Below are 20,237 nucleotides of genomic sequence, written 5' to 3'. Positions count from 1 at the left end.
CAGTGTGTGCACAATACTACACACAGCACTCCACTAATGCAGCACTGCTGAGAGTCCTTGCAGGGGCAGTGTGTGCACAATACTACACACAGCACTACGCTAATGCAGCACTGCTGAGAGTCCTTGCAGGGGCAGTGTGTGCACAATACTACACACAGCACTACACTAATGCAGCACTGCTGAGAGTCCTTGCAGGGGCAGTGTGTGCACAATACTACACACAGCACTACACTAATGCAGCACTGCTGAGAGTCCTTGCAGGGGCAGTGTGTGCACAATACTACACACAGCACTACGCTAATGCAGCACTGCTGAGAGTCCTTGCAGGGGCAGTGTGTGCACAATACTACACACAGCACTCCACTAATGCAGCACTGCTGAGAGTCCTTGCAGGGGCAGTGTGTGCACAATACTACACACAGCACTCCACTAATGCAGCACTGCTGAGAGTCCTTGCAGGGGCAGTGTGTGCACAATACTACACACAGCACTCCACTAATGCAGCACTGCTGAGAGTCCTTGCAGGGGCAGTGTGTGCACAATACTACACACAGCACTACGCTAATGCAGCACTGCTGAGAGTCCTTGCAGGGGCAGTGTGTGCACAATACTACACACAGCACTACACTAATGCAGCACTGCTGAGAGTCCTTGCAGGGGCAGTGTGTGCACAATACTACACACAGCACTACACTAATGCAGCACTGCTGAGAGTCCTTGCAGGGGCAGTGTGTGCACAATACTACACACAGCACTACGCTAATGCAGCACTGCTGAGAGTCCTTGCAGGGGCAGTGTGTGCACAATACTACACACAGCACTACGCTAATGCAGCACTGCTGAGAGTCCTTGCAGGGGCAGTGTGTGCACAATACTACACACAGCACTCCACTAATGCAGCACTGCTGAGAGTCCTTGCAGGGGCAGTGTGTGCACAATACTACACACAGCACTCCACTAATGCAGCACTGCTGAGAGTCCTTGCAGGGGCAGTGTGTGCACAATACTACACACAGCACTCCACTAATGCAGCACTGCTGAGAGTCCTTGCAGGGGCAGTGTGTGCACAATACTACACACAGCACTCCACTAATGCAGCACTGCTGAGAGTCCTTGCAGGGGCAGTGTGTGCACAATACTACACACAGCACTCCACTAATGCAGCACTGAGGAGAAGTCTGTGCAGGACCAGTGTGTGCACAATACTACACACAGCACGACACTAATGCAGCACTGCTGAGAGTCCTTGCAGGGGCAGTGTGTGCACAATACTACACACAGCACTCCACTAATGCAGCACTGAGGAGAAGTCTGTGCAGGACCAGTGTGTGCACAATACTACACACAGCACGACACTAATGCAGCACTGCTGAGAGTCCTTGCAGGGGCAGTGTGTGCACAATACTACACACAGCACTACACTAATGCAGCACTGCTGAGAGTCCTTGCAGGGGCAGTGTGTGCACAATACTACACACAGCACTCCACTAATGCAGCACTGAGGAGAAGTCTGTGCAGGACCAGTGTGTGCACAATACTACACACAGCACGACACTAATGCAGCACTGCTGAGAGTCCTTGCAGGGGCAGTGTGTGCACAATACTACACACAGCACTACACTAATGCAGCACTGCTGAGAGTCCTTGCAGGGGCAGTGTGTGCACAATACTACACACAGCACTCCACTAATGCAGCACTGCTGAGAGTCCTTGCAGGGGCAGTGTGTGCACAATACTACACACAGCACTCCACTAATGCAGCACTGAGGAGAAGTCTGTGCAGGACCAGTGTGTGCACAATACTACACACAGCACGACACTAATGCAGCACTGCTGAGAGTCCTTGCAGGGGCAGTGTGTGCACAATACTACACACAGCACTACACTAATGCAGCACTGCTGAGAGTCCTTGCAGGGGCAGTGTGTGCACAATACTACACACAGCACTCCACTAATGCAGCACTGCTGAGAGTCCTTGCAGGGGCAGTGTGTGCACAATACTACACACAGCACTACACTAATGCAGCACTGCTGAGAGTCCTTGCAGGGGCAGTGTGTGCACAATACTACACACAGCACGACACTAATGCAGCACGGCTGAGAGTGTGTGCAGGACCAGTGCGTGCACAATACTACACACAGTACTACACTAATGCAGCACTGCTGAGAGTGTGTGCAGGACCAGTGCGTGCACAATACTACACACAGCACTCCACTAATGCAGCACTGCTGAGAGTCCTTGCAGGGGCAGTGTGTGCACAATACTACACACAGCACTACACTAATGCAGCACTGCTGAGAGTCCTTGCAGGGGCAGTGTGTGCACAATACTACACACAGCACTCCACTAATGCAGCACTGCTGAGAGTCCTTGCAGGGGCAGTGTGTGCACAATACTACACACAGCACTACACTAATGCAGCACTGAGGAGAAGTCTGTGCAGGACCAGTGTGTGCACAATACTACACACAGCACGACACTAATGCAGCACTGCTGAGAGTGTGTGCAGGACCAGTGCGTGCACAATACTACACACAGCACTCCACTAATGCAGCACTGCTGAGAGTCCTTGCAGGGGCAGTGTGTGCACAATACTACACACAGCACTACACTAATACAGCACTGCTGAGAGTCCTTGCAGGGGCAGTGTGTGCACAATACTACACACAGCACTACACTAATGCAGCACTGCTGAGAGTGTGTGCAGGACCAGTGCGTGCACAATACTACACACAGCACTCCACTAATGCAGCACTGAGGAGAAGTCTGTGCAGGACCAGTGTGTGCACAATACTACACACAGCACGACACTAATGCAGCACTGCTGAGAGTGTGTGCAGGACCAGTGCGTGCACAATACTACACACAGCACTCCACTAATGCAGCACTGCTGAGAGTCCTTGCAGGGGCAGTGTGTGCACAATACTACACACAGCACTACACTAATGCAGCACTGAGGAGAAGTCTGTGCAGGACCAGTGCGTGCACAATACTACACACAGCACTACACTAATGCAGCACTGATGAAAGTCTGTGCAGGAGCCCTGCATGCATATTGCTATATACAGCACTACACTAATGAAGCACTGCTTGTGGTGTGTGCAGGACCAGTGTGCGCACAGTAGTATATATAGCACTACACTAATGCAGCACTGCTGAGAGTCTGTGAAGACCCAGTGCACGCACCATACCACATACAGCACTGAAATAATGCAGCACTGCTGAAAGTCTGAGCAGGACCAGTAGGTAAACCATACTACATACAGCACCAAACGAATGCAGCACTGAGGAGAGTCTGTGCAGGACCAGTGCATGCACAATACTACATACTGTTGTGTAGCGTTTTAGGATCCAAGCGTAATTTACCGATTCATGCCCTTATATAGGTATAATTCACCTTGCCCTTATAGAGGCATAGAAATCATAACCATATTTAGACATAGCCCCTCCAGTCCAAATACAGGCAGGGCTACTTCCACTGGTTCCAAAAAGCCACAACGATTTCTTAGAAAACTCGGCTTCAGCAGTCAGGGACATCCCCTTTCTTGAATATTGATTTGTCCTAGAAATCATAAAGTTTTCAAAGAACTACCATTCCCTTGGGGTTCTTTGGTGACGTTATTATGACCGAATTTACGTCAAACCAGGCACCTTCAAGGTATAAATATGCCTTCATTTGCTCTAGCAAACACACGGTGGTTTGGAGCAGTTCGACTATCTACTTGCCCGACGCAGCTCGCTACAGCAAGTGCCGAAGGAAGCCGACCCTCCAGCTGACGCACTGAGAGAGACGCTGTCTTTCTCTCGGTGAGAATCCAGCTCCAGTGTTTCCAAGCTCCCCTCGCGGGTTGCTGGGAAATCGAGTCCGAGCCAGAGATACCAGACCTCCTTCATTCTAAAGCCAAGGTACGGAGCTGATTAGACCCTAACAGAAATCTTGGAATAGATTCTTGGCAAAGAAACTAAAGCCTATGCTACACCACACTTACTTCTTCCCTCCTACTAAGACCTAGGTTAGGTACATTGGGGTAGGCGTATTTTAGAAGCACCAGTTGAGTACTTTTAGCTTTGTTATTTATGTATATATTTTATGGCTTAGAAACCATATCATGCTTTTACAGTATTATTTTATAATACTCTTCTTGCTGTACGCATTACACTTTACAGCCAGTATTACGATTGTAGCAGTTCATTTCTTTTCATGAGAAAGAAGATTGTTCAATAAATCCTTTTATTGAAAACGCCCGTCTATCTATGTCTCTGCACTCTGGTGAAACGAAGCATGCACGATTGACTGAGTGAAACATCTATCTATTGTTTCCACGAATCTAGAGATACTTCTTATTCTTGGGAAACAAAGTTGTCATGTTTATGCGGTTGTCAGAAACGAATCCCTTGTTGTTTATTCGAGAACGTTTTAGTGACCTCTGAGCTAGCGGGCACTCACAATTAAGTCTAATATATTCGATAGAGACCTAGTCGACCTCAGTCCTACGTCTAAACTATAGGATATATTATTCCAATGCGCAGAGCCTATTGGGAATATAGGAACTTCACTACTATACAGCACTGCACTAATGCAGCACTGCTGGAAGTCTGAGCAGGGCATACACAGCACAGTACACACTGATGCAGCACTGCTGGTGTCTGTGCAGGCAGCAGCGCGTGGGCCTTGGGCTCTAGGCTGTGCACACATGCGGACGCTGTGGGTGCATAGGGCCTGGCCCCACAGCACTGCTGGTGTCTGCGCAGGGAGCAGCGTTTGCACAGTACAACATAAGCTAATGCAGCACTGCTGAGAATGTGAGCAGGGAGCAGGGTGTGCACAGTACAATACGCACTAATGCAGCACTGCTGGAGTCTGAGCAGGGAGCAGCGCTTGCATAGCACAGTACACATTAATCCTGCACTGCTGGTGTCTGAGCAGGGAGCAGCGCGTGCACAGTACACCATAAGCTAATGCAGCACTGCTGGAGTCTGAGCAGGGAGCAGCGCTTGCATAGCACAGTACACATTAATGCAGCACTGCTGGTGTCTGAGCAGGGAGCAGCGCGTGCACAGTACACCATAAGCTAATGCAGCACTGCTGAGAGTCTGAGCAGGGAGCAGCGTTTGCACAGTACAACATAAGCTAATGCAGCACTGCTGAGAGTCTGAGCAGGGAGCAGGGTGTGCACAGTACAATACGCACTAATGCAGCACTGCTGGTGTCTGAGCAGGGAGCAGCGCGTGCACAGTACACCATAAGCTAATGCAGCACTGCTGAGAGTCTGAGCAGGGAGCAGCGCGTGCACAGTACAACAGAAACTAATGCAGCACTGCTGGAAGTCTGAGCAGGGCATACACAGCACAGTACACACTGATGCAGCACTGCTGGTGTCTGAGCAGGGAGCAGCGCGTGCCCAGTACAACATAAGCTAATGCAGCACTGCTGGAAGTCTGAGCAGGGAGCAGCGCGTGCACAGTACAACATAAGCTAATGCAGCACTGCTGAGAGTGTGAGCAGGGTGTGCACAGTACTGTACACACTAATGCAGCACTGCTGGTGTCCCAGCAGGGAGCGGCGCGTGCACAGTACAACAGAAACTAATGCAGCACTGCTGGAAGTCTGAGCAGGGCATACACAGCACAGTACACACTAATGCAGCACTGCTGGTGTCTGAGCAGGGAGCAGCGCGTGCACAGTACAACATAAGCTAATGCAGCACTGCTGAGAGTGTGAGCAGGGTGTGCACAGTACTGTACACACTAATGCAGCACTGCTGGTGTCCCAGCAGGGAGCGGCGCGTGCACAGTACAACAGAAACTAATGCAGCACTGCTGGAAGTCTGAGCAGGGCATACACAGCACAGTACACACTGATGCAGCACTGCTGGTGTCTGAGCAGGGAGCAGCGCGTGCACAGTACAACATAAGCTAATGCAGCACTGCTGAGAGTGTGAGCAGGGTGTGCACAGTACTGTACACACTAATGCAGCACTGCTGGTGTCCCAGCAGGGAGCGGCGCGTGGGCCTCGCGCTCTAGGCTGTGCACACATGCGGACGCTGTGGGTGAATAAAAAATGTTCTAGCTAAAGCGTCAAGAATTTTCAATTCTACTTAGACACGGAGTCGAGGATTATCTTCTCTTTACTTTACTGACATAAAACAGCAGCCAATAACCTTTAAGATACATAACCCCGGAAGGACAACCCCCTCCATAGTGTGCACCAATCACATGGCGCCCATTGGTATACGTGTCTCTGGCGCAATACTGCTGCCTCTTTCTTTGCGAAAACCTCCAATCACAGTCCTTAAACTTGACTGTAGAACCTTGAACTTCACCGATTCCTTCATCGACTTGAACCCGAACTTAACTACAGGAACGTCTTCTCTTGATCCAAATTGGATTTCCTCTTGACTCCTTAGGCCGATTTATTCTGCTCGCCTGACAAGAGAATATACACCATAATATACCATTCAATTAATGTATTTCCAACAAGAATACGGGTGGGAAGAAACCCAACATCATAATATATAACGTTGTATAAAATCATTTTTGTTAATATGAACACATCAAACCTCATATTGTATAATACAGTGTCTAGGGTGGGATAATCTTCGTCTCCGTGTCCTTAATAGAATTGAAAATTCTTGATGCGCTAGCTAGAATTGTTCTTATTCTATGTCGGTCCACGGAGGCTTCAGATTATGTTAGTTTAAATGTGATCCACCACGGTAGTTGCTACATCTACAATTGGTTTATGATAAAACGTCTTGAAAGTAGAATCAGATGACCAATCCGCCGCAGTCATAATATCTTCCAATCGGGAACCTGTAGCAAAACGTTTAGAAGCCATAGCTCCTCTTACAGAATGGGCTCCAAATGCCGACGTATCAATACCTGACAGATATAACAACCAAGTGACCCACCTGGCTAGAGGTGCCGCAGTGACTGGGCGAAAAGGTCTCTGTAAGGAAATCAACCATTGTCCTGCAACATCATTTCTAAATTCTCAAGTACAGTCTTCATAACATTTCAACATTGCACAACACTCAATTTGCTATGATGCAGAAACACAGGATGAGAGACACATTTAGAATTCGTTTTAGTTCTTTTCGAGATATTAAATGAAACCCCCGATGGGGTGAATACCCTACCTTCTAATCCGAAAAACAAAGTGTGGGTTTGCTAATTGGTCTGCACATCTCTTGACATACTAAGTCTAGATATAACATTTCAAATAAATTCGTACAGGGTGCTCGGATGGCGTTGTAATACCCACCCACCAGGGTATTTTTATCTCTAGACCTATGAGGTCTAAAACTATGATTAATCGTTGTACACCAGAGCACACCCTGTCAGTATATCTATAATCCAACAAATGTTATAGCAAGCACTGGAGGAGTTTTTTCCTCATGTTATGTGTCCAATAAGTCCTTGTTTCAATGTCCTTTCAAAAATTACTTCAAGCACACTCCCGAATCAGGTCTTTTGTCTTTTATTTCGTAAATAATGAAGATTGTAGCAACAGCCGACGCGCCTTTCGCCCGCAGGGCTTTTTCAAGGCTGCAGAAGAATACATACATAACAAGTATTGTAAATTGAAAAATTATTTTAACATATTCTTCTATGTACACATAACGATTGCATGCCCTCAAGGTGCCTGATGTTACCAAGTATCTTGTTGCATTCTAAGGCAACCCCACCCCATGCAAGATATTAATCTCTTTGGGTGATTGCATGCGTATTATCAATTAAAAACAAATAAGTGAATTATTATTCACTCATGTGCAAAGAGTGAATTAAAGAATGTGAGCCGGATGTAAGACGGAAAGATGGAGAAAAAAAGGTAAGTGCCTTGCGTTATTTAGATGAATCAGAAGACAGCAGAGTGTTCTCACACTTCATACTGGTGCAACAACCCATCACCTAATTGTGAACATTCAGGATTTTTCAGAGGCTAGGGATGATGCATAAGTCCTCTCCTCAAGAAGCTGGTTTTGTAGATATAGATGAGGTTGCTACCCAATGTCAACCTAGTTTATTGTAGAAATTCCTTCTATGTAGAAAAAATGCTGTAATTTGAGGAGGAAAATAATTCCTATCAAAATCAATGCCCATACGGTGCTTCTAATACATATAATACCATTATGGTTATTTTCTCCGTGTATCTATAACAGGGGTCTCCAACCAGTAGCTCGTGAGCTACTGTAGCTCTTGAGCTAACTCTGAGTAGCTCACCCGTGTGCAGCCCAGCTTATTAAATTAGAAAGATTTTGCTTGCTTGAATTAATATACATATAAAGATATTGAAATTATACTGCACTAATAATATTAGTAGCTGTTAATGTGTTTTATTGAACATAAGTAGCTCTCAGTACAGAAAGGTTTGGAGACCCCTGATCTATAATGTCTGCCGTAACTTTAACGATACCTGCTATGACTGGGAACAAATGCTGTATCTAACTCATAATGCACAGTCGTCATTTTTATTAGTTGCTGTATGAAACAAGAATGGCCGCGAAAAATTCATGTCACTGGAGATTGTAACCATATTAACCCCTTCCATGCTGGTGACGAACCCCAGCCGTCACGCTCCACGGTGCTCGTGTGCTGATGACGGCTGGGGTTCGTCACGGCCCCGCCCTGTTCGTTCGGCGGCAGCACACGGGGGGAATCGCGGCCGCACGAAAGGGGTTACGGCCTGAATTCTTGGCTAGGAAATAATCAATTACATCCTTTCATAAGGCAAGTATATACACGAGACAGCTATATTGCCTGCCAAGACTAGATCAGTGCGTACTGTATTTACGCATTGTTGCACTGAAATAATCATTAAACTTAACCCCTTGGGTGCTCATGACGAGGTCAGCTCGTCATGAGCGACGGCGCTCCGGTGCTCATGACGAGCTGAGCTCGTCATGACCGCCCCCGTTCCGTGGAACGCTCGCACGCTGGGCTGATTCCCCTGCTGTGCTGAGTGTTCCATGGGAACGGGTGCAGCTGTGACGAGCTCAGCTCGCCATGAGCACCGGGGCGCCGTGGCTCATGACGAGCTGACCACGTCATGAGCACAGGGGCGCTGTACGAGCCCCCCCGCCCCCAGCACAGCGGGAGGAAACAGACCCATTGTTAATCTTTGCATGCAACTAGAATAGTAATTCATGCTCTATGCAGCACGGCAGTATAGCTGAACTCTAGCCTTGCATCTCGATTAGGAGGCAGTCAAGAACGTTTTCTCGTCAGTCAAACGTGCAAATGAAATGTTATAGAAAAAGTCTGATTCGTGTATAATAAGTCTAAAAAAACCTACATTGCTCACATCTCTTCTTATTAAAAAGCAAGTTATTTGATTACGTAACAAAGCTCAAAACCAGTCCATTTAGGGACTTCTTACCAAATAAAATCACCGGCAAAGTTGGCCCGCGATGGCACAGAAGACTTTGTATTCCAATGTATAATTCCTGGAAGTTTATCCTGTACACAATTCCTGGACCTTGATAAGTCCGTATATCTAAAAAGCTGCAGCCGTGCTCTCATTGGCCGCAGGCTGTGCTGACGCTGTGGGCGGGTGCATAGGGCCTGGCTCAGTGTGCACAGGCTCGGGTGGGTTGGGCTGCAGCCGTGCTGTCATTGGCTGCAGGCTGTGCTGACGCTGTGGGCAGGTGCATAGGGCCTGGCTCAGGTTGCACAGGCTCGGGTGGGTTGGGCTGCAGCCGTGCTCTCATTGGCCGCAGGCTGTGCTGACGCTGTGGGCGGGTGCATAGGGCCTGGCCCCACAGTGTGCACAGGCTCGGTGGGTTGGGCGGCAGCTGTGCTGTCATTGGCCGCTGGCTGTGCTGACGCTGTGGGCGGGTGCATAGGGCCTGGCCCAGCTTGCACAGGCTCGGTGGGTTGGGCTGCAGCCGTGCTCTCATTGGCTGCAGGCTGTGCTGACGCTGTGGGCGGGTGCATAAGGCCTGGCTCCACAGTGTGCACAGACTCGGTGGGTTGGGCTGCAGCCATGCTGTCATTAGCCGCTGGCTATGCTGACGCTTTGGGCGGGTGCATAGTGCCTTGCTCAGTGTGTATAGGCTCGGTGGGTTGGGCTGCATCCGTCATGTCATTGGCCGCAGGCTGTGCTGACACTGTGGGCAGGTGCATAGGGCCTGGCTCAGTGTGCACAGGGTCGCACGGGTTGGGCTGCAGCCGTGCTGTCATTGGCCGCAGGCTGTGCTGACGCTGTGGGCGGGTGCATAGGGCCTGGCTCAGCTTGCACAGCCTCGCGCGGGTTGGGCTGCAGCCGTACTCTCATTGGCCGCAGGCTGTGCTGACGCTGTGGGCAGGTGCATAGGGCCTGGCTCAGGCTGCACGGGCTCACATGGGTTGGGCTACAGCCGTGCTGTCATTGGCCGCTGGCTGTGCTGATGCTGTGGGCGGGTGCATAGGGCCTGGCTCAGCTTGCACAGGCACGGTGGGTTGGGCTGCAGCCGTGCTCTCATTGACTGCAGGCTGTGCTGACGCTGTGGGCGGGTGCATAAGGCCTGGCTCCACAGTGTGCACAGACTCGTGGGTTGGGCTGCAGCCATGCTGTCATTGGCCACTGGCTATGCTGACGCTTTGGGCGGGTGCATAGTGCCTTGCTCAGTGTGTATAGGCTCGGTGGGGTGGGCTGCAGCCATACTGTCATTGGTCGCTGGTGTGCTGACGCTGTGGGCGGGTGCATAGGGCCTGGCTCAGTTTGCACAGGCTCGGTAGGTTGGGCTGCAGCCGTGCTGTGACTGGCCGCAGGCTGTGCTGGTGCTGTGGGTGGGTGCATAGGGCCTGGCCCCACAGTGTGCAAAGGCTTGCGTGGGTTTAGCTGCAGCCGTGCTGTCATTGGCCGCTGGCTGTGCTGAAGCTGTGGGCGGGGTGTATAGGGCCAGGCTCAGTGTGCACAGGGTCGCGCGGGTTGGGCTGCAGCCGTGCTGTCATTGGCCGCAGGCTGTGCTGACGCTGTGGGCAGGTGCATAGGGCCTGGCTCAGGCTGCACGGGCTCACATGGGTTGGGCTGCAGCCGTGCTGTCATTGGCCGCTGGCTGTGCTGACGCTGTGGGCGGGTGCATAGGGCCTGGCTCCACAGTGTGCATGGGCTCGGTGGGTTGGGCTGCAGCCCTGCTGTAATTGGCCGCTGGCTGTGGTAACGCTGTGGGCGGGTGAATAGGGCCTGGCTCAGTGTGCACAGGCTCGGGTTGGTTGGGCTGCAGCTGTGCTGTCATTGGGTGCAGGCTGTGCTGACGCTGTGGGCAGGTGCATAGGGCCTGGCTCAGGTTGCACAGGCTCGGGTGGGTTGGGCTGCAGCCGTGCTGTCATTGGCTGCTGTCTGTGCTGACGCTGTGGGCGGGTGCATAGGGCCTGGCTCAGTGTGCACAGGCTCGGGTGGGTTGGGCTGCAGCCGTGCTGTCATTGGCTGCAGGCTGTGCTGACGCTGTGGGCAGGTGCATAGGGCCTGGCTCAGGTTGCACAGGCTCGGGTGGGTTGGGCTGCAGCCGTGCTATCATTGGCTGCAGACTGTGCTGACGCTGTGGGCGGGTGCATAGGGCCTGGCTCAGTGTGCACAGGCTCGGGTGGGTTGGGCTGCAGCCGTGCTGTCATTGGCTGCAGGCTGTGCTGACGCTGTGGGCAGGTGCATAGGGCCTGGCTCAGGTTGCACAGGCTCGGGTGGGTTGGGCTGCAGCCGTGCTCTCATTGGCCGCAGGCTGTGCTGACGCTGTGGGCGGGTGCATAGGGCCTGGCCCCACAGTGTGCACAGGCTCGGTGGGTTGGGCGGCAGCTGTGCTGTCATTGGCCGCTGGCTGTGCTGACGCTGTGGGCGGGTGCATAGGGCCTGGCCCAGCTTGCACAGGCTCGGTGGGTTGGGCTGCAGCCGTGCTCTCATTGGCTGCAGGCTGTGCTGACGCTGTGGGCGGGTGCATAAGGCCTGGCTCCACAGTGTGCACAGACTCGGTGGGTTGGGCTGCAGCCATGCTGTCATTAGCCGCTGGCTATGCTGACGCTTTGGGCGGGTGCATAGTGCCTTGCTCAGTGTGTATAGGCTCGGTGGGTTGGGCTGCATCCGTCATGTCATTGGCCGCAGGCTGTGCTGACACTGTGGGCAGGTGCATAGGGCCTGGCTCAGTGTGCACAGGGTCGCACGGGTTGGGCTGCAGCCGTGCTGTCATTGGCCGCAGGCTGTGCTGACGCTGTGGGCGGGTGCATAGGGCCTGGCTCAGCTTGCACAGCCTCGCGCGGGTTGGGCTGCAGCCGTACTCTCATTGGCCGCAGGCTGTGCTGACGCTGTGGGCAGGTGCATAGGGCCTGGCTCAGGCTGCACGGGCTCACATGGGTTGGGCTACAGCCGTGCTGTCATTGGCCGCTGGCTGTGCTGATGCTGTGGGCGGGTGCATAGGGCCTGGCTCAGCTTGCACAGGCACGGTGGGTTGGGCTGCAGCCGTGCTCTCATTGACTGCAGGCTGTGCTGACGCTGTGGGCGGGTGCATAAGGCCTGGCTCCACAGTGTGCACAGACTCGTGGGTTGGGCTGCAGCCATGCTGTCATTGGCCACTGGCTATGCTGACGCTTTGGGCGGGTGCATAGTGCCTTGCTCAGTGTGTATAGGCTCGGTGGGGTGGGCTGCAGCCATACTGTCATTGGTCGCTGGTGTGCTGACGCTGTGGGCGGGTGCATAGGGCCTGGCTCAGTTTGCACAGGCTCGGTAGGTTGGGCTGCAGCCGTGCTGTCACTGGCCGCAGGCTGTGCTGGTGCTGTGGGTGGGTGCATAGGGCCTGGCCCCACAGTGTGCAAAGGCTTGCGTGGGTTTAGCTGCAGCCGTGCTGTCATTGGCCGCTGGCTGTGCTGAAGCTGTGGGCGGGGTGTATAGGGCCAGGCTCAGTGTGCACAGGGTCGCGCGGGTTGGGCTGCAGCCGTGCTGTCATTGGCCGCAGGCTGTGCTGACGCTGTGGGCAGGTGCATAGGGCCTGGCTCAGGCTGCACGGGCTCACATGGGTTGGGCTGCAGCCGTGCTGTCATTGGCCGCTGGCTGTGCTGACGCTGTGGGCGGGTGCATAGGGCCTGGCTCCACAGTGTGCATGGGCTCGGTGGGTTGGGCTGCAGCCCTGCTGTAATTGGCCGCTGGCTGTGGTAACGCTGTGGGCGGGTGAATAGGGCCTGGCTCAGTGTGCACAGGCTCGGGTTGGTTGGGCTGCAGCTGTGCTGTCATTGGGTGCAGGCTGTGCTGACGCTGTGGGCAGGTGCATAGGGCCTGGCTCAGGTTGCACAGGCTCGGGTGGGTTGGGCTGCAGCCGTGCTGTCATTGGCTGCTGTCTGTGCTGACGCTGTGGGCGGGTGCATAGGGCCTGGCTCAGTGTGCACAGGCTCGGGTGGGTTGGGCTGCAGCCGTGCTGTCATTGGCTGCAGGCTGTGCTGACGCTGTGGGCAGGTGCATAGGGCCTGGCTCAGGTTGCACAGGCTCGGGTGGGTTGGGCTGCAGCCGTGCTGTCATTGGCTGCAGACTGTGCTGACGCTGTGGGCGGGTGCATAGGGCCTGGCTCAGGTTGCACAGGCTCGTATGGGTTGGGTTGCAGCTGTGCTCTCATTGGCTGAAGCCTGTGCTGACGGTGCGGGTGGGTGCATAGGGCCTGGCTCAGTTTGCACAGGCTCTTGGGTTTGGCTGCAGCCGTGCTGTCATTGGCCGCTGGCTGTGCTGAAGTTGTGGGTGGGTGCATAGGGCCTGGCCTCACAGTGTGCACAGGCTCGGTGGGTTGGGCTGCAGCCGTGCTCTCATTGGCCGCTGGCTGTGATGATGCTGGGGGCGGGTGCAGAGGATCGGTGGGTTGGGCTGCTGCCCTGCTGTCATTGGCCGCAGGTTGTGCTGACGCTGTGGGCGGGTGCATAGGGCCTGGCTCAGGTTGCACGGGCTTGCGTGGATTGGGCTGCAGCCGTGCTGTCATTGGCCGCAGGCTGTGCTGACACTGTGGGCGGGTGCATAGGGCCTGGCTCCACAGAGTGCACAGGCTCGGTGGGTTGGGCTGCAGCCGTGCTCTCATTGGCCGCATGCTGTGCTGACGCTGTGGGTGGGTGCATAGGGCCTGGCCCCACAGTGTGCAAAGGCTCTCGTGGGTTTGGCTGCAGCCGTGCTCTCATTGGCCGCTGGCTGTGCTGGCGCTGTGGGCAGGTGCATAGGGCCTGGCTCAGGTTGCACGGGCTCGCGTGGTTTGGGCTGCAGCCGAGCTCTCATTGGCCGCTGGCTGTGCTGATGCTGAGGGCGGGTGCATAGGGCCTGGCTCCACAGTGTGCACAGGGTCGGGTGGGTTGGGGTGCAGCCGTGCTGTCATTGGCCGCTGGCTGTGCTGACGCTGTGGGCGGGTGCATAGGGCCTGGCTCAGTGTGCACAGGCTCGGGTGGGTTGGGCTGCAGCCGTGCTGTCATTGGCTGCAGGCTGTGCTGACGCTGTGGGCAGGTGCATAGGGCCTGGCTCAGGTTGCACAGGCTCGGGTGGGTTGGGCTGCAGCCGTGCTATCATTGGCTGCAGACTGTGCTGACGCTGTGGGCGGGTGCATAGGGCCTGGCTCAGTGTGCACAGGCTCGGGTGGGTTGGGCTGCAGCCATGCTGTCATTGGCTGCAGGCTGTGCTGACGCTGTGGGCAGGTGCATAGGGCCTGGCTCAGGTTGCACAGGCTCGGGTGGGTTGGGCTGCAGCCGTGCTCTCATTGGCCGCAGGCTGTGCTGACGCTGTGGGCGGGTGCATAGGGCCTGGCCCCACAGTGTGCACAGGCTCGGTGGGTTGGGCGGCAGCTGTGCTGTCATTGGCCGCTGGCTGTGCTGACGCTGTGGGCGGGTGCATAGGGCCTGGCCCAGCTTGCACAGGCTCGGTGGGTTGGGCTGCAGCCGTGCTCTCATTGGCTGCAGGCTGTGCTGACGCTGTGGGCGGGTGCATAAGGCCTGGCTCCACAGTGTGCACAGACTCGGTGGGTTGGGCTGCAGCCATGCTGTCATTAGCCGCTGGCTATGCTGACGCTTTGGGCGGGTGCATAGTGCCTTGCTCAGTGTGTATAGGCTCGGTGGGTTGGGCTGCATCCGTCATGTCATTGGCCGCAGGCTGTGCTGACACTGTGGGCAGGTGCATAGGGCCTGGCTCAGTGTGCACAGGGTCGCACGGGTTGGGCTGCAGCCGTGCTGTCATTGGCCGCAGGCTGTGCTGACGCTGTGGGCGGGTGCATAGGGCCTGGCTCAGCTTGCACAGCCTCGCGCGGGTTGGGCTGCAGCCGTACTCTCATTGGCCGCAGGCTGTGCTGACGCTGTGGGCAGGTGCATAGGGCCTGGCTCAGGCTGCACGGGCTCACATGGGTTGGGCTACAGCCGTGCTGTCATTGGCCGCTGGCTGTGCTGATGCTGTGGGCGGGTGCATAGGGCCTGGCTCAGCTTGCACAGGCACGGTGGGTTGGGCTGCAGCCGTGCTCTCATTGACTGCAGGCTGTGCTGACGCTGTGGGCGGGTGCATAAGGCCTGGCTCCACAGTGTGCACAGACTCGTGGGTTGGGCTGCAGCCATGCTGTCATTGGCCACTGGCTATGCTGACGCTTTGGGCGGGTGCATAGTGCCTTGCTCAGTGTGTATAGGCTCGGTGGGGTGGGCTGCAGCCATACTGTCATTGGTCGCTGGTGTGCTGACGCTGTGGGCGGGTGCATAGGGCCTGGCTCAGTTTGCACAGGCTCGGTAGGTTGGGCTGCAGCCGTGCTGTCACTGGCCGCAGGCTGTGCTGGTGCTGTGGGTGGGTGCATAGGGCCTGGCCCCACAGTGTGCAAAGGCTTGCGTGGGTTTAGCTGCAGCCGTGCTGTCATTGGCCGCTGGCTGTGCTGAAGCTGTGGGCGGGGTGTATAGGGCCAGGCTCAGTGTGCACAGGGTCGCGCGGGTTGGGCTGCAGCCGTGCTGTCATTGGCCGCAGGCTGTGCTGACGCTGTGGGCAGGTGCATAGGGCCTGGCTCAGGCTGCACGGGCTCACATGGGTTGGGCTGCAGCCGTGCTGTCATTGGCCGCTGGCTGTGCTGACGCTGTGGGCGGGTGCATAGGGCCTGGCTCCACAGTGTGCATGGGCTCGGTGGGTTGGGCTGCAGCCCTGCTGTAATTGGCCGCTGGCTGTGGTAACGCTGTGGGCGGGTGAATAGGGCCTGGCTCAGTGTGCACAGGCTCGGGTTGGTTGGGCTGCAGCTGTGCTGTCATTGGGTGCAGGCTGTGCTGACGCTGTGGGCAGGTGCATAGGGCCTGGCTCAGGTTGCACAGGCTCGGGTGGGTTGGGCTGCAGCCGTGCTGTCATTGGCTGCTGTCTGTGCTGACGCTGTGGGCGGGTGCATAGGGCCTGGCTCAGTGTGCACAGGCTCGGGTGGGTTGGGCTGCAGCCGTGCTGTCATTGGCTGCAGGCTGTGCTGACGCTGTGGGCAGGTGCATAGGGCCTGGCTCAGGTTGCACAGGCTCGGGTGGGTTGGGCTGCAGCCGTGCTGTCATTGGCTGCAGACTGTGCTGACGCTGTGGGCGGGTGCATAGGGCCTGGCTCAGGTTGCACAGGCTCGTATGGGTTGGGTTGCAGCTGTGCTCTCATTGGCTGAAGCCTGTGCTGACGGTGCGGGTGGGTGCATAGGGCCTGGCTCAGTTTGCACAGGCTCTTGGGTTTGGCTGCAGCCGTGCTGTCATTGGCCGCTGGCTGTGCTGAAGCTGTGGGTGGGTGCATAGGGCCTGGCCTCACAGTGTGCACAGGCTCGGTGGGTTGGGCTGCAGCCGTGCTCTCATTGGCCGCTGGCTGTGATGATGCTGGGGGCGGGTGCAGAGGATCGGTGGGTTGGGCTGCTGCCCTGCTGTCATTGGCCGCAGGTTGTGCTGACGCTGTGGGCGGGTGCATAGGGCCTGGCTCAGGTTGCACGGGCTTGCGTGGATTGGGCTGCAGCCGTGCTGTCATTGGCCGCAGGCTGTGCTGACACTGTGGGCGGGTGCATAGGGCCTGGCTCCACAGAGTGCACAGGCTCGGTGGGTTGGGCTGCAGCCGTGCTCTCATTGGCCGCATGCTGTGCTGACGCTGTGGGTGGGTGCATAGGGCCTGGCCCCACAGTGTGCAAAGGCTCTCGTGGGTTTGGCTGCAGCCGTGCTCTCATTGGCCGCTGGCTGTGCTGGCGCTGTGGGCAGGTGCATAGGGCCTGGCTCAGGTTGCACGGGCTCGCGTGGTTTGGGCTGCAGCCGAGCTCTCATTGGCCGCTGGCTGTGCTGATGCTGAGGGCGGGTGCATAGGGCCTGGCTCCACAGTGTGCACAGGGTCGGGTGGGTTGGGGTGCAGCCGTGCTGTCATTGGCCGCTGGCTGTGCTGACGCTGAGGGCGGGTGCATAGGGCCTGGCTCCACAGTGTGCACAGGCTCGGGTGGGTTGGGGTGAAGCCGTGCTCCCATTGGCCGCTGGCTGTGCTGGCGCTGTGGGTGGGTGCATAGGGCCTGGCTCCACAGTGTGCACAGGGCCGCGCGGGTTGGGCTGCAGCCGTGCTGTCATTGGCCACAGGCTGTGCTGACGCTGTGGGCAGGTGCATAGGGCCTGGCTCAGGTTGCACGGGCTCGCGTGGATTGGGCTGCAGCCATGCTGTCATTGGCCGCAGGCTGTGCTGACACTGTGGGCGGGTGCATAGGGCCTGGCTCCACAGTGTGCAGCCCTGCTGTCATTGGCCGCTGGCTGTGCTGAGCTGTGGGCGGGTGCATAGGGCCTGGCTCAGTGTGCACAGGCTCGGGTGGGTTCGGCTGCAGCTGTGCTGTCATTGGCCGCTGGCTGTGTTGACGCTGTGGGCGGGTGCATAGGGCCTGGCTCCACAGTGTGCAAAGGCTCGGTGGGTTGGGCTGCAGCCGTCCTGTCATTGGCCGCAGGCTGTGCTGACGCTGTGGGCAGTTGCATAGGGCCTGGCTCAGGTTGCACGGGCTCGCGTGGATTGGGCTGCAGCCGTGCTCTCATTGGCCGCAGGCTGTGCTGACACTGTGGGCGGGTGCATAGGGTCTGGTTCCACAGTGTGCAGCCCTGCTGTCATTGGCCCCTGGCTGTGCTGAGCTGTGGGCGGGTGCATAGGGCCTGGCTCAGTGTGCACAGGCTCGGGTGGGTTGGGCTGCAGCTGTGCTGTCATTGGCCGCTGGCTGTGTTGACGCTGTGGGCGGGTGCATAGGGCCTGGCTCCACAGTGTGCACAGGCTCGGTGGGTTGGGCTGCAGCCGTCCTGTCATTGGCCGCAGGCCTTGCTGATGCTGTGGACGGGTGCATAGGGTCTGGCTCCACAGTGTGCATTGGCTCGGTGGGTTGGGCTGCAGCCGTGCTCTCATTGGCTGCAGCCTGTGCTGATGCTGGGGGCGGGTGCACAGGCTCGAGTGGGTTTGGCTGCAGCCGTGCTCTCATTGGCTGCAGCCTGTGCTGACGCTGGGGGTGGGTGCACAGGCTCGGGTGGGTTGGGCTGCAGCCGTGCTCTCATTGGCCGCATGCTGTGCTGACACTGTGGGTGGGTGCATAGGGCCTGGCCCCACAGTGTGCAAAGGCTCTCGTGGGTTTGGCTGCAGCCGTGCTCTCATTGGCCGCTGGCTGTGCTGGCGCTGTGGGCAGGTGCATAGGGCCTGGCTCAGGTTGCACGGGCTCGCGTGGTTTGGGCTGCAGCCGAGCTCTCATTGGCCGCTGGCTGTGCTGACGCTGAGGGCTGGTGCATAGGGCCTGGCTCCACAGTGTGCACAGGGTCGGGTGGGTTGGGGTGCAGCCGTGCTGTCATTGGCCGCTGGCTGTGCTGACGCTGAGGGCGGGTGCATAGGGCCTGGCTCCACAGTGTGCACAGGCTCGGGTGGGTTGGGGTGAAGCCGTGCTCCCATTGGCCGCTGGCTGTGCTGGCGCTGTGGGTGGGTGCATAGGGCCTGGCTCCACAGTGTGCACAGGGCCGCGCGGGTTGGGCTGCAGCCGTGCTGTCATTGGCCACAGGCTGTGCTGACGCTGTGGGCAGGTGCATAGGGCCTGGCTCAGGTTGCACGGGCTCGCGTGGATTGGGCTGCAGCCATGCTGTCATTGGCCGCAGGCTGTGCTGACACTGTGGGCGGGTGCATAGGGCCTGGCTCCACAGTGTGCAGCCCTGCTGTCATTGGCCGCAGGCTGTGCTGAGCTGTGGGCAGGTGCATAGGGCCTGGCTCAGTGTGCACAGGCTCGGGTGGGTTCGGCTGCAGCTGTGCTGTCATTGGCCGCTGGCTGTGTTGACGCTGTGGGCGGGTGCATAGGGCCTGGCTCCACGGTGTGCAAAGGCTCGGTGGGTTGGGCTGCAGCCGTCCTGTCATTGGCCGCAGGCTGTGCTGACGCTGTGGGCAGTTGCATAGGGCCTGGCTCAGGTTGCACGGGCTCGCGTGGATTGGGCTGCAGCCGTGCTCTCATTGGCCGCAGGCTGTGCTGACACTGTGGGCGGGTGCATAGGGTCTGGTTCTACAGTGTGCAGCCCTGCTGTCATTGGCCGCTGGCTGTGCTGAGCTGTGGGCGGGTGCATAGGGCCTGGCTCAGTGTGCACAGGCTCGGGTGGGTTGGGCTGCAGCTGTGCTGTCATTGGCCGCTGGCTGTTTTGACGCTGTGGGCGGGTGCATAGGGCCTGGCTCCACAGTGTGCACAGGCTCGGTGGGTTGGGCTGCAGCCGTCCTGTCATTGGCCGCAGGCCTTGCTGATGCTGTGGACGGGTGCATAGGGTCTGGCTCCACAGTGTGCATTGGCTCGGTGGGTTGGGCTGCAGCCGTGCTCTCATTGGCTGCAGCCTGTGCTGATGCTGGGGGCGGGTGCACAGGCTCGAGTGGGTTGGGCTGCAGCCGTGCTCTCATTGGCTGCAGCCTGTGCTGACGCTGGGGGTGGGTGCACAGGCTCGGGTGGGTTGGGCTGCAGCCGTCCTGTCATTGGCCGCAGGCTGTGCTGACGCTGTGGGCGGGTGCATAGATCCTGGCTCAGTGTGCACAGGCTCAGGTGGGTTGGTCTGCAGCCGTGCTTTCATTGGCCGCTGGCTGTGCTGACGGTGCGGGTGGGTGCATAGGGCCTGGTTCAGTTTGCACAGGCTCTTGGGTTTGGCTGCAGCCGTGCTGTCATTGGCCGCTGGCTGTGCTGACGCTGTGGGTGGGTGCATAGGGCCTGGCCTCACAGTGTGCACAGGCTCGGTGGGGAGGGCTGCAGCCGTGCTCTCATTGGCCGCTGGCTGTGATGACGCTGGGGGCGGGTGCAGAGGATCGGTGGGTTGGGCTGC

At 57.0% G+C, this 20,237-nt stretch overlaps 1 protein-coding gene across 1 annotated transcript in view; it reads left to right on the top strand.

Moving 5' to 3' along the window:
• The first annotated feature begins 3,888 nt into the window (after positions 1 to 3,888).
• Positions 3,889 to 20,237, top strand: part of LOC144772231 (cystathionine beta-synthase-like protein) — a 258,165-nt gene continuing 241,816 nt past the window's right edge. The window contains exon 1 of the mRNA XM_078656387.1: positions 3,889 to 3,907. The gene's annotated coding sequence lies outside the window, so the exon portion shown is untranslated. The remainder of the gene's footprint in view (positions 3,908 to 20,237) is intronic.

The sequence above is a fragment of the Lissotriton helveticus genome, chromosome 8 (genome assembly GCF_964261635.1).
Source record: "Lissotriton helveticus chromosome 8, aLisHel1.1, whole genome shotgun sequence".
NCBI classification, from domain to species: domain Eukaryota; kingdom Metazoa; phylum Chordata; class Amphibia; order Caudata; family Salamandridae; genus Lissotriton; species Lissotriton helveticus.
The sequence above is the reverse complement of the archived record's forward strand: the minus strand, read 5'-3'. Positions and strand labels throughout refer to the sequence as shown.